Below are 13654 nucleotides of genomic sequence, written 5' to 3' on the forward strand. Positions count from 1 at the left end.
CTGCTCATGGATTCGCAGGATTAACATCATCAAAATGGCAATACTCCCCAAGACATTATACAGATTTAATGCTATCCCTCTAAAGATACCCATGACATTCTTCAAAGAAGTGGATCAGGCACTTTTGAAATTCATTTGGAACAATAAACACCCTTGAATAGCTAAAGCAATCATTGGGAAAAAGAATATGGGAGGAATTACTTTCCCCAACTTTAAACTGTACTACAAAGCAATAGTTATCAAAACAGCATGGTATTGGAATAAGGACAGGCCCTCAGATCAATGGAATAGGCTTGAATACTCAGAAAATGTTCCTCAGACATACAATCACCTAATTTTTGATAAAGGAGCAGGAAATCCTAAATGGAGCAGGGAAAGTCTCTTCAACAAGTGGTGTTGGCACAATTGGATAGCCACTTGCAAAAAATTGAACTTAGACCCCCAGCTAACATCATGTACTAAGGTAAAATCCAAATGGATTAAAGACCTCGATATCAGCCCCAAAGCCATAAGATATATAGAACAGCACATAGGCAAAACACTCCAGGACATTACAGGCATCTTCAAGGAGGAAACTGCACTCTCCAAGCAAGTGAAAGCAGAGATTAACAGATGGAAATATATTAAGCTGAGAAGCTTCTGCACCTCAAAGGAAATAGTGCCCAGGATACAAGAGCCACCCATATTCATTGCAGCACTATTTACCATAGCAAGACTCTGGAAACAACCAAGATGCCCTTCAACAGACAAATGGCTAAAGAAACTGTGGTACATATACACAATGGAATATTATGCAGCTGTCAGGAGAGATGAAGTCATGAAATTTTCCTATACATGGATGTACACGGAATCTATTATGCTGAGTGAAATAAGTCAGAGAGAGAGAGAGAAAAACACAGAATGGTCTCACTCATCTATGGGTTTTAAGAAAAATGAAAGACATTCTTGCAATAATAATTTTCAGACACAAAAGAGAAAAGAGCTGGAAGTTCCAGCTCACCTCAGGAAGCTCACCACAAAGAGTGATGAGTTTAGTTAGAGAAATAACTACATTTTGAACTGTCCTAATAATGAGAATGTATGAGGGAAATGGAGAGCCTGTTTAGAGTACAGGCGGGGGTCGGGTGGGGAGGAGGGAGACTTGGGACATTGGTGATGGGAATGTTGCACTGGTGATGGGTGGTGTTCTTTACATGACTAAAACCCAAACACAATCATGTATGTAATCAAGGTGTTTAAATAAAAAAAGAAAGAAAAAGAAAAAAAAAAGAAAAAAAAAAAGAAAAAAATCGCATGAAACATTCACATACCCCAAGCAGTTCCGTCCAGAAAAGAAAGGTCAGTTTAGCAATATCAGCCTTTCTGCCAACACTGTGGCAGAGCGCATTTCTGACATGTCAAGTGACATTTATCATCAACTGTGTGAGAAAGCCAAATGTTTTGGTGCATACTCAGTTGCTCTTGACAAGGGCACAGATATAACAGACACTGCGCAGCTCACAATTTATGTCTGTGGTGTTGATTGCAATTTTGAATTGACAGAGGAGCTGCTCACAATAATTCCAATGCGTGGCCAGGCCACCGCTAATGAGATATTTTGGCATCCGTGTGATGCCATTGAGAATGCAGGTTTGCCATGGAAGAGGTTTATTGAAAAAATAACTGATGGAGTGCCATCGATGACAGGGAGGAAAAATGGACTGGTGGCACTTGTTCAAAAAAAACTTGAAGAGGAGGGTGTAGAGAAGGCCATTGCTCTTCACTGCATTATCCATCAGCAGGTCCTTTGCAGTAAATGCCTGCCATGTGACAATGTGATGTCTGTTGTTGTGAAATGCATCAACCAAATCAGATCCAGGGGCTTAAAGCACAGGAGGTTCCGTGCTTTTTTAGAGGAAATGGAGTCAGAATATGGAGATGTGCTCTATATCACCGAGGTACATTGGCTCAGCAGGGGAAATGTCCTGAAAAGATTTTTTGAGTTGAGAGAAGAAGTGAAAGCCTTCATGGAGAAGGATGGGAATGCTGTTTCTGAGTTGAGTGATCACAAATGGCTCATGGACTTAGCTTTTCTTGTTGACATCACACATAAGCTGAATGTACTAAACAAGATGTTACAAGGCCCGGGGCAGCTTATCAGTGCTGCCTATGACAACATGAGAGCATTCTCCACAAAACTTGTGTTATGGAAATCCCAACTGTCTCAGACAAACCTTTGCCATTTCCCAGCATGCATGGAACTTGTTGTGGATGCAGGCATACCATTCAGTGTTGAGAAATATGTTGATGTTATTTTTAAGCATGATAAGGAATTTGATCACATATTTGCAGACTTCAAAAAGCACAGAGCCACTTTCCAAATTTTTGTGGATCCCTTTTCCTTTGATGTGCAAGATGCCCCTCCTGTGCTTCAAATGGAGCTCATTGACCTGCAATGCAACTCTGATCTCAAAGCCAAGTTCAGGGAGATTAGTGGAAAAGCAGACATGCATGGCCAATTTTTGAGAGAATTGCCCCCCTGCTTCCCTGAGCTTTCCCGAATGTTCAAGTGCACCATGTGCCTTTGTTGGGAGCACATATTTGTGTGAAAAGTTATTCTCCGGGGCCGGGCGGTGGCGCTAAAAGTAAGGTGCGCCTGCCTTGCCTGCGCTAGCCTTGGACGGACGGAGGTTCGATCCCCCGGTGTCCCATATGGTCCCCCAAGCCAGGAGCAACTTCTGAGCGCATAGCCAGGAGTAACCCCTGAGTGTTACCGGGTGTGGCCCAAAAACCAAAAAAAAAAAAAAAAAAGTTATTCTCCACATTGAACTTCAATAAGTCAAAGTACAGGTCTAGACTCAATGATGATCATCTTCAAGCCATACTGAGGGTCTCAACTGCTTCCTCTCTAAAGTCAAATGTGGTTCATATTTGTGGGAAAAGCGCTGTCAAGTCTCTGGCAGCAAGGAATAGGCAAAAGATGCCATGTTCAGAAGAACTGTTCATGATCTTCACTCAATGTTCTATTCATGTTCAGAAGAAATAATTAAAACTGTTAAAATGACGTTTGAGGACTTTTTTTTTGTGAAATCCCTAATGCAGCCCTGCCTCACCTCGACTTTGCCTCTTGCAGCCCCCAGGTAAATTGAGTTTGAGGCCCCTGATATAAAGGGAGACTTGCGCTCTGGGATTTAAAGGGAGATTAGAAATCTGGGACCTTAATGGGAGAATAGAACTTGGAATATAAAGGGAGAAAAGAATTCTGGTACAAAAAGGAAACTTCAACTCTGGTATAAAAGGCTATACTAGAACTGTGGTATATAAAGGGAAACAAGAGACTGGAACCATGGGCTACCAAAGGATATTGAACTCAAAAGGATATAGACCTCTGGGATGAGAAGGGAAACTAGAGCGCTGGTATATAAAAGGAGATTAGAACCCTAGTGTATAAGTGGAGAATAGAACTCTGGATATAAAGGTATACTGGAACTGTAGAACATAAAGAGAGACTATAACGCTGGTGCATAAAGTTAGACTAGAACTCTAGTATATAAAGGGAGCCTAGAACTCTGGTACATAAAGGGAGACCAGGACTCTTAGATACAAAGGGAGACTAGAATTCTGGTCTAACTAGAACTTAAGTTCAAGAAGTAGGGTGCTTTCAATGAATGACCAGGAGCTCATGAAGAACCCTTTAGTGCCAACTCTTAAGCTAAGTGTTTGCAGGTTCTTGGAAAATATCAACTCTCAGCAGTAGGGCTGTGGTGATAGTCACGTGGTAAGGGCACTTGCTTTGCACGCAGCTTTCGTCTCCCTTTCCATTCTAGAGTTGTCTCCTTTAGGTTATAGAGTTGTAATCTCTCTCTATAAATTACAGTTCTAGTCTCCCTTTATATACCAGAGTGCTAGTCTCTATACCACAGAGTTTTATTATCCCTTTATGTCCCATAGATCTAGTCTTACTTTATGTACCAGAGTTCTAGTCTCCCAATATGGACCAGAGCTCCAGTCCCATTTATATTCCAAAGTTCTAGTATCTCATTATACACCAGAGTACTTGGGACTACCCCCTCAGAGAAACTTTCCATAAATCTGCAGTAGCACTCTGAGACATTTTTCTGAAAGCCATGAAAACAAACTCAAAATAATTAAAATTGGTATTTGTTCCTCTATGTTCATAGCAGCATGATTCAAACTAATTAAAACATGGAGCCAGCTTGAATGCCCTTGGATAAAAGATCAATAAAGAAGATCTGCTGATTCACATTATCACTGGAGACTGCTCTGCTGTGAAAGTTGAAACCATGCCCTTTGGATGCAATGAATGGAGTTTATGATGATTGTGTAACTGAAATAAGGAAGTGAAAGACAGAGGGTACTTTCACTCTCGTGTGGACTATGAGTAACTAAAAAAAATATAAACTGGCAAAAATATGCCCCCAAAACCAGGCGCATACACACACACACACACACACACACACACACACACACACACACACACACACACACACACAGCAACAATCTAATTCCTGGACTTAGTAAAAACTGGCTGGAAAGGAGAGAGGCGGCTGCCTTGGTGGGTAGCTCCAGAAAACTACCGGTGAGGTGGCGTGAGAGTGCCTTGACAATGTGGAGCTACATCCTGGCATTTCGTAAGACTGTGAGTGAGTGATTCATCCATAGAAAAGGAGCCACCCCCCCAATGGATAAATAAGACACGTGGCAAAATAAAAACAGAATCAATAATGGTTGAAAAGAGAATGGGGGGCTTGAGAGATAGCACAGTGGGGAGGGTAGATTTGCCTTGTACGGGGTCAACCAGGTTTTAATCCCCAGCATCCCATATGGTCCCACAAACCTGCCAGGAGTGATTCCTGAGTACTGCTGGATATGGCCCATAACTGAAAATGAAAACAGGAGAATGGACCTCATTTATATACTCTCTCTTTCTCTCTCTCTCTCTCTCTCTCTCTCTCTCTCTTTCTCTCTCTCTCTCTCTCTCTCTCTCTCTCTCTCTCTCTCTCTCTCACACACACACACACACACTTTTGAGCCATGCCCAGTGATGCTCAGGAGCTACTCCTGCCTCTGTGTTGCAGTTCACTCTAGTGGCACTGGGGAGAAAACCTGGTCTCCTACGTACATAAACAGTGCAGGCTTAGCCCATCAAGCTTACCTACCCTCTTGGAATGGGCTTCCTGAGGCAATAGCAGTTCTGGGGTTCCAGGGCAGGAATGAAATATTTGGATTGTCCTGGTGGAATGGCAAAAGCAAAATCTCTGGAGGTGAGGGTCCTGTGGTTTGAGGAGATTAATTAATCTTCCAGTTGGTCTATGTAGAGTTGGGGTTCTGGATGAGCTAGCCTTGATCTTGGGCTTGACTCTAAAAGTAAGACATGATGTGGGGCTTGTTCTGCCCAGGAGAGAATCCAGGGGGCAGGAGACAAGAAGTCGTGGCTGAGCTTGAGAGAGTGGAAGCAAAGAGGCAGTTTTCACCATGAATTGCTGGATGATCACTTGAAGTTGGTGGTCAAGTGTAAAATCACCCATATGCCATATCTCGAACTCCAGATGAATGAGTCTGAATCAGGGTCATACATGAAATAATCCAGACCAGGCTGTGTGGCAGTCTTCTACATCATATCACCACCAAGGTGCCTGCCAGAACCGTTTGTATTGAGTACAGAGACAACCCCTGGTTGCAGCAGTAAGGACAATTTAAGGACAAATAACTTAGGCTATCCTGAGCCGGTTCCACCTAGGCTTACAAGTAAGACAATCTCTGTTTTGGGAGTAAATCCAAGTTCTAAACAAACATATAAAGGAACCAAGGATGATCTTTGTTTTAAGTAAAATAAGGTGTAACCTAATAAACAAGTAAACAAACTCGTTTTACATTTTTCTCCCTCCTCCATACAGGTCTAATAAGAAAAATCTAGTGGAGAGGGGAGTTTGTTTTTCTGGACCATACCTGGCAGTGCTCAAGGCTTACTTCTGGCTCTGTGGTAAGAAATTACTCCTGGCAGGCTCGAGGGACCAAATGGGATACGGGGATAGGATCCTGGGCTGGCTGCATGCAAAACAAATGCCCTACCTGCTTGGCTATTGCTTTGGCCCATGAATTAATATTTTTGGAGGAATGTGGAGGGCCAGCAGAGACTAGAAGAACATGGAAGGATGGAATCTGGGCTTCCTCATGCAAATCATGTGCTCCAGCCTTTGAAATGCTATAGATTTTAGACTAAACTTTATTTGTGCCCCCAAAGAGGCCATTCTTCCCTCCTCAGTCACTCCTGTCTTTTCCTTTCTGTTGGGGCTTTCTCTGGGCTGCACTTCGCCTTAGTCTGGCCCTTACTTCAACAGAGAGCTGTAGTAAGGCTCATGATGCTAGCTTGTGAAGCTGTTGCTTTGCCACAGAATGTAAGAATTCATCTGTTCAGCCATGTCACAAGCCATTTGCAAACTCTTCTGTAGTGAGTACTGTAAATACAGTCATGAAAAAAGTGAGATTCCTACCAAATACATAATTCAACTGGGAACAAAATTAAACAGTGCAGGGGCCAGAGCACAGGAGGTAGGGAGTTTCATTTGCCTTGCATACAGCCAACTCAGGTTTTATCTCCAGCATCTCATATGATCCCCTGAGTCTGTCAACAAAAATGTCTGAGCACAGAGCCGGGAGTGACCCCTGAGTGCTGCTGTGTGTGGCCCCAAAACAAAATTAGACATTGCAATATTTCAAGCTTGCTTCATTAGAAAGTGCTGAAACATCATTAAAACAGCATGGCACTGGAATAAAGAGAGACCCTCAGATCAGTGGAATAAACTTGAATATTCAGAGAATGTTCCCCAGACATACAATCAACTAATCTTTGACAAAACGGGCAAAAAATGCAAAATAAAGTAAGAAAAGCCTCTTAAACAAGTTGTGTTGAGACAACTAGTCAGCCACATGCAAAACAAGTGAACTCAGACCTCTACTAACACCATGCACAAAAGTCAAATCCAAATGGATTAAAGACCTTGATATCAGGCCCAGAACCATAGATATATAGAACAGCATGTAGGTAAAACTCTTCATGACATTTGAGACTAAAGGCATCTTCAAGGAGAAAAGAGCACTCTCCAAACAAGTGGAAGTAGAGATAAAGAGATGGGATGCTATTAAGCTGAGAAGCTTCTTCTCCCCAAAGGAAATAGTGCCTAGGAATCAAAAGTCACTCACGAACTGGGAGAAACTAGTCACCCAATACCCATCAGATAAGGAGCTAATATAAAAAATATACAAGGTTCTGACAGACTTAACATGAAAAAATCTAACCTCATCAAAAATGGGGAGAAAAAAGGAACAGATACTTCCTCAAAGAAGAAATACAAATGGCCAAAAGACACATGAAAAAATGCTCCACATTACTAATCATCAGGGAGATGCAAATCAGAACAACAATGAGGTACTATCTCACACCACAGAGACTGGCACACATCACAAAGAACAAGAACAATCAGTGCTGGTGGGGATGTGGGGAGAAAGGAACTCTCATTCACTGCTGGTGGGAATGCCGTCTACCCCAGCCTTTATGGAAAACAGTATGGAGATTCCTCAAAAAACTGGACATTGGACTCCCATATGTTTCAGCTATACCACTTCAAGGGATATACCCTAGGAACACAAAAACACAACACAAAAATGCCTTCCTCGCACCTATATTCATTGCAGTGCTATTTACAATAGCCAGAATCTGGAAACAACCCAGATGCCTAACCACAGATGAGAGGCTAAAGAAACTGCGATATATTTACACAATGGAATACCATGCAGCCATCAGAAAAAATGAAGTCATGAAATTTTTTTATACATGGATGGACATGGAAATTATTATGCTGAGTGAAATAAGTTAGATGGATAGAAATAGACACAGAATAGTCTCACTCATTTATGGGTTTTAAGGAAAATTAAAGACATTATTGTAATAATACCCAGAGATGATAGAGACGAGGGCTAGAAGGACTGACTCACGATATGAAGCTTTCCACAAACAGTGGTGAGTGCAGTTAGAGAAATAACTACACTGACAACTATCATGACAATGGCAGTGAGTGAGGGAAATAGAATGCTTGTCTCAAATACAGGGATGGGTGGGGGAGGGAGATATGGGGGCATTGGTGGTGGGAAGGTTGCACTGGTGAAGGGGGATTGTAGCAGGTCAGCCCCTGAAGAGGTTGACTGATGGAGGGATGGAGAATGAGGCCCTTTTCTTCCAGCTCGGAGCACGCGTCTGCCACCCTGTCTAGCCCACGGTTCTGAGGTGAAACGGCGGGTAAACAGCTCGCAGACAATCAGGCTCGTGGAAATATTTGCTTTATTTGGATGGACAAAACTGAAGTCCAAAGACTCAGATTCAGTTCCAACCAGCAAAAAGCCCCCGCTTTCCACAGACCCTTGCTCTTATACTCCAGAGTCAGGTCCCACCCCATGGTGGGATCAGATACCAACCAATGGTGAAAGCAGAATCAGGTCCTACCCTAGGGTGGGGGCAGAATGCCAGGTCACACCCTAGGGTAGGGCACAATCACCAATCAGTTTAGGGTGAGGAACATAGTAATCCCCCAAAATATTTACATACACAACAGGGGATATTCTTCTTTATAACTAAAACCCAACTACAAACATGTTTGTAATCATGGTGCTTAAATAAAGATATATTAAAAAGAAAAAAAGAAGAAAGTGCTAAAACAGTGCTCAATTTGGAGTTGAAATCTTTGAGGAGAAGAAAAAGGGAGGACATATTTGAAGCACAGGGGTGAACTTGTACAAATACCAAAAGTGAGCATGAATGGACCAAGTAAAGGCAGGTGGGCAGTGGCCAGGGCCAGACCCCAAGGCCTGAGAACCCTCCTTTCGCAGAGGCTGGGCTATGTGGTGCCAGTGAATGGTTTGAAGCCAAAGTTTTCTCATAATCAAATTTGTAGCTTTTGATCACTTTAGTGGCAGTGTACAGAGCAGCAGACGGGGGTGGGATGGGGGCTGGACACAAAGCAGGAGAGCTGAGTACTGATGCTGTGGGAGAGAAGAAAAATTGAGAGCCAAGGTCAGCACTGTGCATCGACCCTGTGATGGATGGACCTGGGTCAAGGGAAGGAGCCTGACGAGTCAAGGATGTTCTTCCTGAGAGCTCCTAGCAGGAAGGCAAGTCTACTTAATTGCAGGCATCCGTGACTGGGGTCCTCGGCAAGGCAGTTTTTTGGGTGGGGTATGTACTTGTCACACTTAAAATCACATTATGCAAACAGCTGCCTACCTCAAATATTTACGTTTGAGGATGGTTCTGGTGCTCATTTGCACGGGCTGGCCCAGGGAGGGTATTTTTTTGGTGGTGCCACGAAGGGTGTGTTTGTGGCTTGAGGGTTTTCTTTTTTTTTTTTTCTTTTTTTTTTTTTTTTTTTTTTTTTTTGGTTTTTGGGCCACATCCAGCGGTGCTCAGGGGTTACTCCTGGCTGTCTGCTCAGAAATAGCTCCTGGCAGGCACGGGGGACCATATGGGACACCGGGATTCGAACCAACCATCTTTGGTCCTGGATCGGCTGCTTGCAAGGCAAACGCCGCTGTGCTATCTCTCCGGGCCTGCTTGAGTGTTTTCAAAGTGCAGTGAAGGGCTCACAGAGAATTTCCTCGAATTCTTCAGCTGATTGGCAAGTTACAGCTCCCTACAGCCTCCCAGAGACCTTGGTCTTGGCCATGATGGAGCATCATCTTCCTGCCGTGTCCTTCCCCTTAGTCCTGAACTTCCTTACCCCTATCTCAGAGCAGTCCCTGATAGCTGCAAGCCTGGAACCAGGGTGCCACTTTGGAAGGAAGCAACCTTCTTGGGTATTTATATCTGGTTGTTACTCACACTCATGACTTGATGTTTGTTTATTTGGAGGCCACACCTGGCAGTGCTCGGGGACTCTTCCTGGTCCTGTGATCTGGAACCTATAAGGTGTGAGAGATGAAACTGGTATTGACTATGTATATGGCTCGTACCTTATCCACAGGACTATGTCTAGCCCCCCTACAGGCATCCCAAGAGAACTAGAGCAGAGATATTTAGAACTTAGACATCCTAAGGAATCTACATAGAATGAGTAGCATTAAATATGCCTTTTTGTTTTATTTTGTTTTGGGGCCACTCCAGTAGTGCACAGAGCTTACTCCTGGCTCTGTGCCCAGGAATCACTGTTGGTGAGTAAGGCAAGGCAAGCACTTTACCCACTGTACTATCTCTCCAGCACCCATCAAATATGTTTATATTGGGGAGGAGACACACTCAACAGTATTCAGGCATTACTCCTGGAGGGCTCGGGGGACCATATGGGATACCGAGGATAGATCCTGGATCAGCCATGGTCAACTGGCTTCCCCAACTGTACTGTCTCTCCAGCTTTTGTTTTCTATATTAGTATGCTTGTACTTATATACATATAACTATTATAATGAAGCAAAGACTACTAACAGAGTTTTAATGAGGTGGGGAGAAAGCCCAGAGGGCTAGAGCATTTGGGGTACGTTTAAGAGCCTCTGTTCAATGCCTAAGCACTACCAGGGGCAGATTTCCCACCTACACCCACCTGGGAGAAGCCCCTGCACACTATCAGAAGGGTGTGTGCTCCAAAACCCAGAGAGGGGAAAATAAATACGAGTACAAAAGTCTTAAACCACACATGAATATAAGAATATATCTGACCTGCGGCTGCTTTTAAAGGGAATTGAGTGTGCTTGGCCTGCTTGAAATGCTTTGTAAAAGACTCTTTTAGCAAAGTGCCAGTAAGTGAATGGAGTCCTTTTCTCCTGCAGCCGCCAGCATGTTCTTCAGCCAACTCAGCAGCTGCTGGGACTGTGGCTGTGGGGCCCAGCCAGGCAGCACAACTGCGGCACTTCCCAGACATCGCTAGGCACTCTTTGGGACTTGGATGGTCTTGCTCAGGCCACAATGCTTTCAGCCTTGCCCGAGTTAAAGGAATGAGAAGCTGCTGCCCTTTGGGCAGCAGAACCATCTTTCATCTCTCGGGGCCTGGCATGGATAACCCCGTTCAAGGCTAAGGGGTCATTCTTCAACCCAAGGACAAACGACTGGCTGGAGGGGAGACGGGTGGACGCTGCATCTTGGCGCCGACCAGGGTCTAGCTGGAGAGCTGTGTGTGTTTTCAGATGATGCATAGTGTGGCTGCTAGCCTGAATGCGCACGGGGTTATACCCCCAGGTCTCTGGAATGAAAAAAAAAAAAAAAAACCCAGCACATTTTATCAGTGTTTGCTTTTCTTCTTTCTGGGATTCCAGTGGCTGAATTATATGTTGCACCAAGGTCTATGGAAGAAGAAGCAGAGAGGAAGGTCTGGAGAATACAGAATGATGTGACCTCTCCACCTCTCAGAGCTCATGAGAAGGATGGGTGCCCCCAAAACATTTTTATCTAAGATGTGTCTCTGCTTGCTGGTTAGAAAAATGACTCCACAATCATTCATTTGATCTGAATGAATGACCCTGCTCCCTTCCCCATTTTGAGTTAGCAAGAATTCAGAAATGAGGGGCACCCCCACTGGGGATCTCTGTCCAGATGAGATGTCCATGCAGGGGACCACTTTGTGCAAAGTGGCTCAGAGGCTGAAGGGAGAGAAAGTGTTTATGGGGGTCCTTCCTCATCCCCAATGATCAGCTTTTCCTTCGACTCCTGCTAACACCATAGCTGGGCTGAGAGACCTTCCCCTTCACAACCAGGACCAGTTCGGAGCCCACCAGATCTGAGTCCACAACAATTAGTCAGGCCATGCCTCCATTCCCTGACGATCTAGATCTACCCATTTCACCTCCGATCTAAATTGGGGAGAGGGTGGTCTTCACCTTTGCGTGAGTGACCCCTTTTCTCTGGAGAAAGACAACAGGTGGGCACTACCAGCAGCACCTCGGGCTCACTTAGACTGAGTTTGAATTCAGTTTGGATTGTTGCATATCCTGAAACCTTTCACTGAAGACAAAGTTTTGGTTATGTGACACTACAGGGTCAGACATTGGCTTGGGAAGTGAGGCGCTCAAGCAGGGTATCCTCACGTGAGGCAGACCAGAAGAGATATCCCTGAGGACCTCTTGGAATTCTCATTCTTTCATCCCCTTAGGAATGAGGATCAGAGATGGGGGAGCCATAGGCCCAGCAACTTGAATTGGAACAAGCTATTTGGGGAAATTCAGAGCGCAGTGCACACATTGAGAAGATGCAGCCCTGCATCTCTTAGGTTTTGCTTCTTCTGGTAGAGTCTAAGAATTTGGTGTTTTTAATCTCAAAAGTCACCCAAGGGCACTGGTAAAATGAGATTTAAAATGAGCTGAGTTAGCTCTGTCAAAAAAAATTGTCACATCCCGGAGAGATAGCACAGCGGCGTTTGCCTTGCAAGCAGCAGATCCAGGACCTAAGGTGGTTGGTTCGAATCCCGGTGTCCCATAGGGTCCCCTGTGCCTGTCAGGAGCTATTTCTGAGCAGACAGCCAGGAGTAACCCCTGAGCACTGCCGGCCCAAAAACCAAAAGAAAAAAGAAAAAAAATTGTCACACTTAAACATATCTACTTAAAAAATATATGCATGTATATAAAATTGAAAAATAATAGGCAGCCCCAAGGTCAGAGATGGCTCAAAGGACTGGGTTGCAATGTTTCTGGAGTCCAGGGTTTGATCTCTGGCAGGGCATAGCCCCACTCCAGCACAATGTTGGGAATAGGCTCTGAGCTCCACTGGATGTGGTTCCCCAAGAAAAATAACAATACCTAAAAGAGTGGCCCAGGTGGGGCCGGAGCGGTGGAGCTAGAGGTAAGGCGTCTGCCTTGCAAGCGCTAGCCTAGGACAGACAGCGGTTCCATCCCACAGCGTTCCATATGGTCCCCTAAGCCAGGAGCGATTTCTGAGCACATAGCCAAGAGTAACCCCTGAGCATCATCGGGTGTGGCACCCCCCCAAAAAAAAAAAAAAAAAAAAAAAACAGATTGGTCCAGGTTAGAGCAAAGAGAATTCTGGGATGTGTAGCTCATTGGCAACAAGAGAGTTTTGTAAAGGGGCATGAGGATTGTCTCCCTCGCAAGGCCTCAAGTTTTCCAGGGCACCCAGACTTGGTGAAAAGGAGCCTCCTGTCTCTGGGGTGGCTCCCGGGGAGAAGCCAATTGTGCGTGTTTGTTCTGCTTTTGGAGCTCTAGCTTTCTGTGCCTTGGCTGGCCTTGTTTGTAACTGAAACCAGCCTTTCTAATCAGGTCAGCATAGAGGCGGTTCCCAGGTCTTGCCTGATGCACTGAGGGAGCCTCTGCACTCCATGTAGCTGGATTTACTCTCATTTATCTGAGCAAGCTCCAGGGTGGTTGTGTCTAAGAGGCCAAGGTGCTGGCTTATTCTGCTCCACTCCAGAGTAACAGCGCTGCCTTCTGCACTCTGGACACCTTAGGTAGCTCTGTGATAACTACTGGCCCCATTTCTCTTGTATCTGTGAATAGTAAACTCTGAATTCATTACATGTCTAAGCCCATCTGGCTCAAGTTTAGCTTGTGGGCCTTGAGGGAAAGATTTAACCTCCTAAATTAGAGAGGCCCCAGGGGACTTTCCAGAGAGTATGAATTGCTGTGCTATATAATTCAAAGTTCTCATAGGTTCATTACCCTGCCC

Source organism: Suncus etruscus, chromosome 5 (assembly GCF_024139225.1).
Source record: "Suncus etruscus isolate mSunEtr1 chromosome 5, mSunEtr1.pri.cur, whole genome shotgun sequence".
Lineage (NCBI taxonomy): Eukaryota > Metazoa > Chordata > Mammalia > Eulipotyphla > Soricidae > Suncus > Suncus etruscus.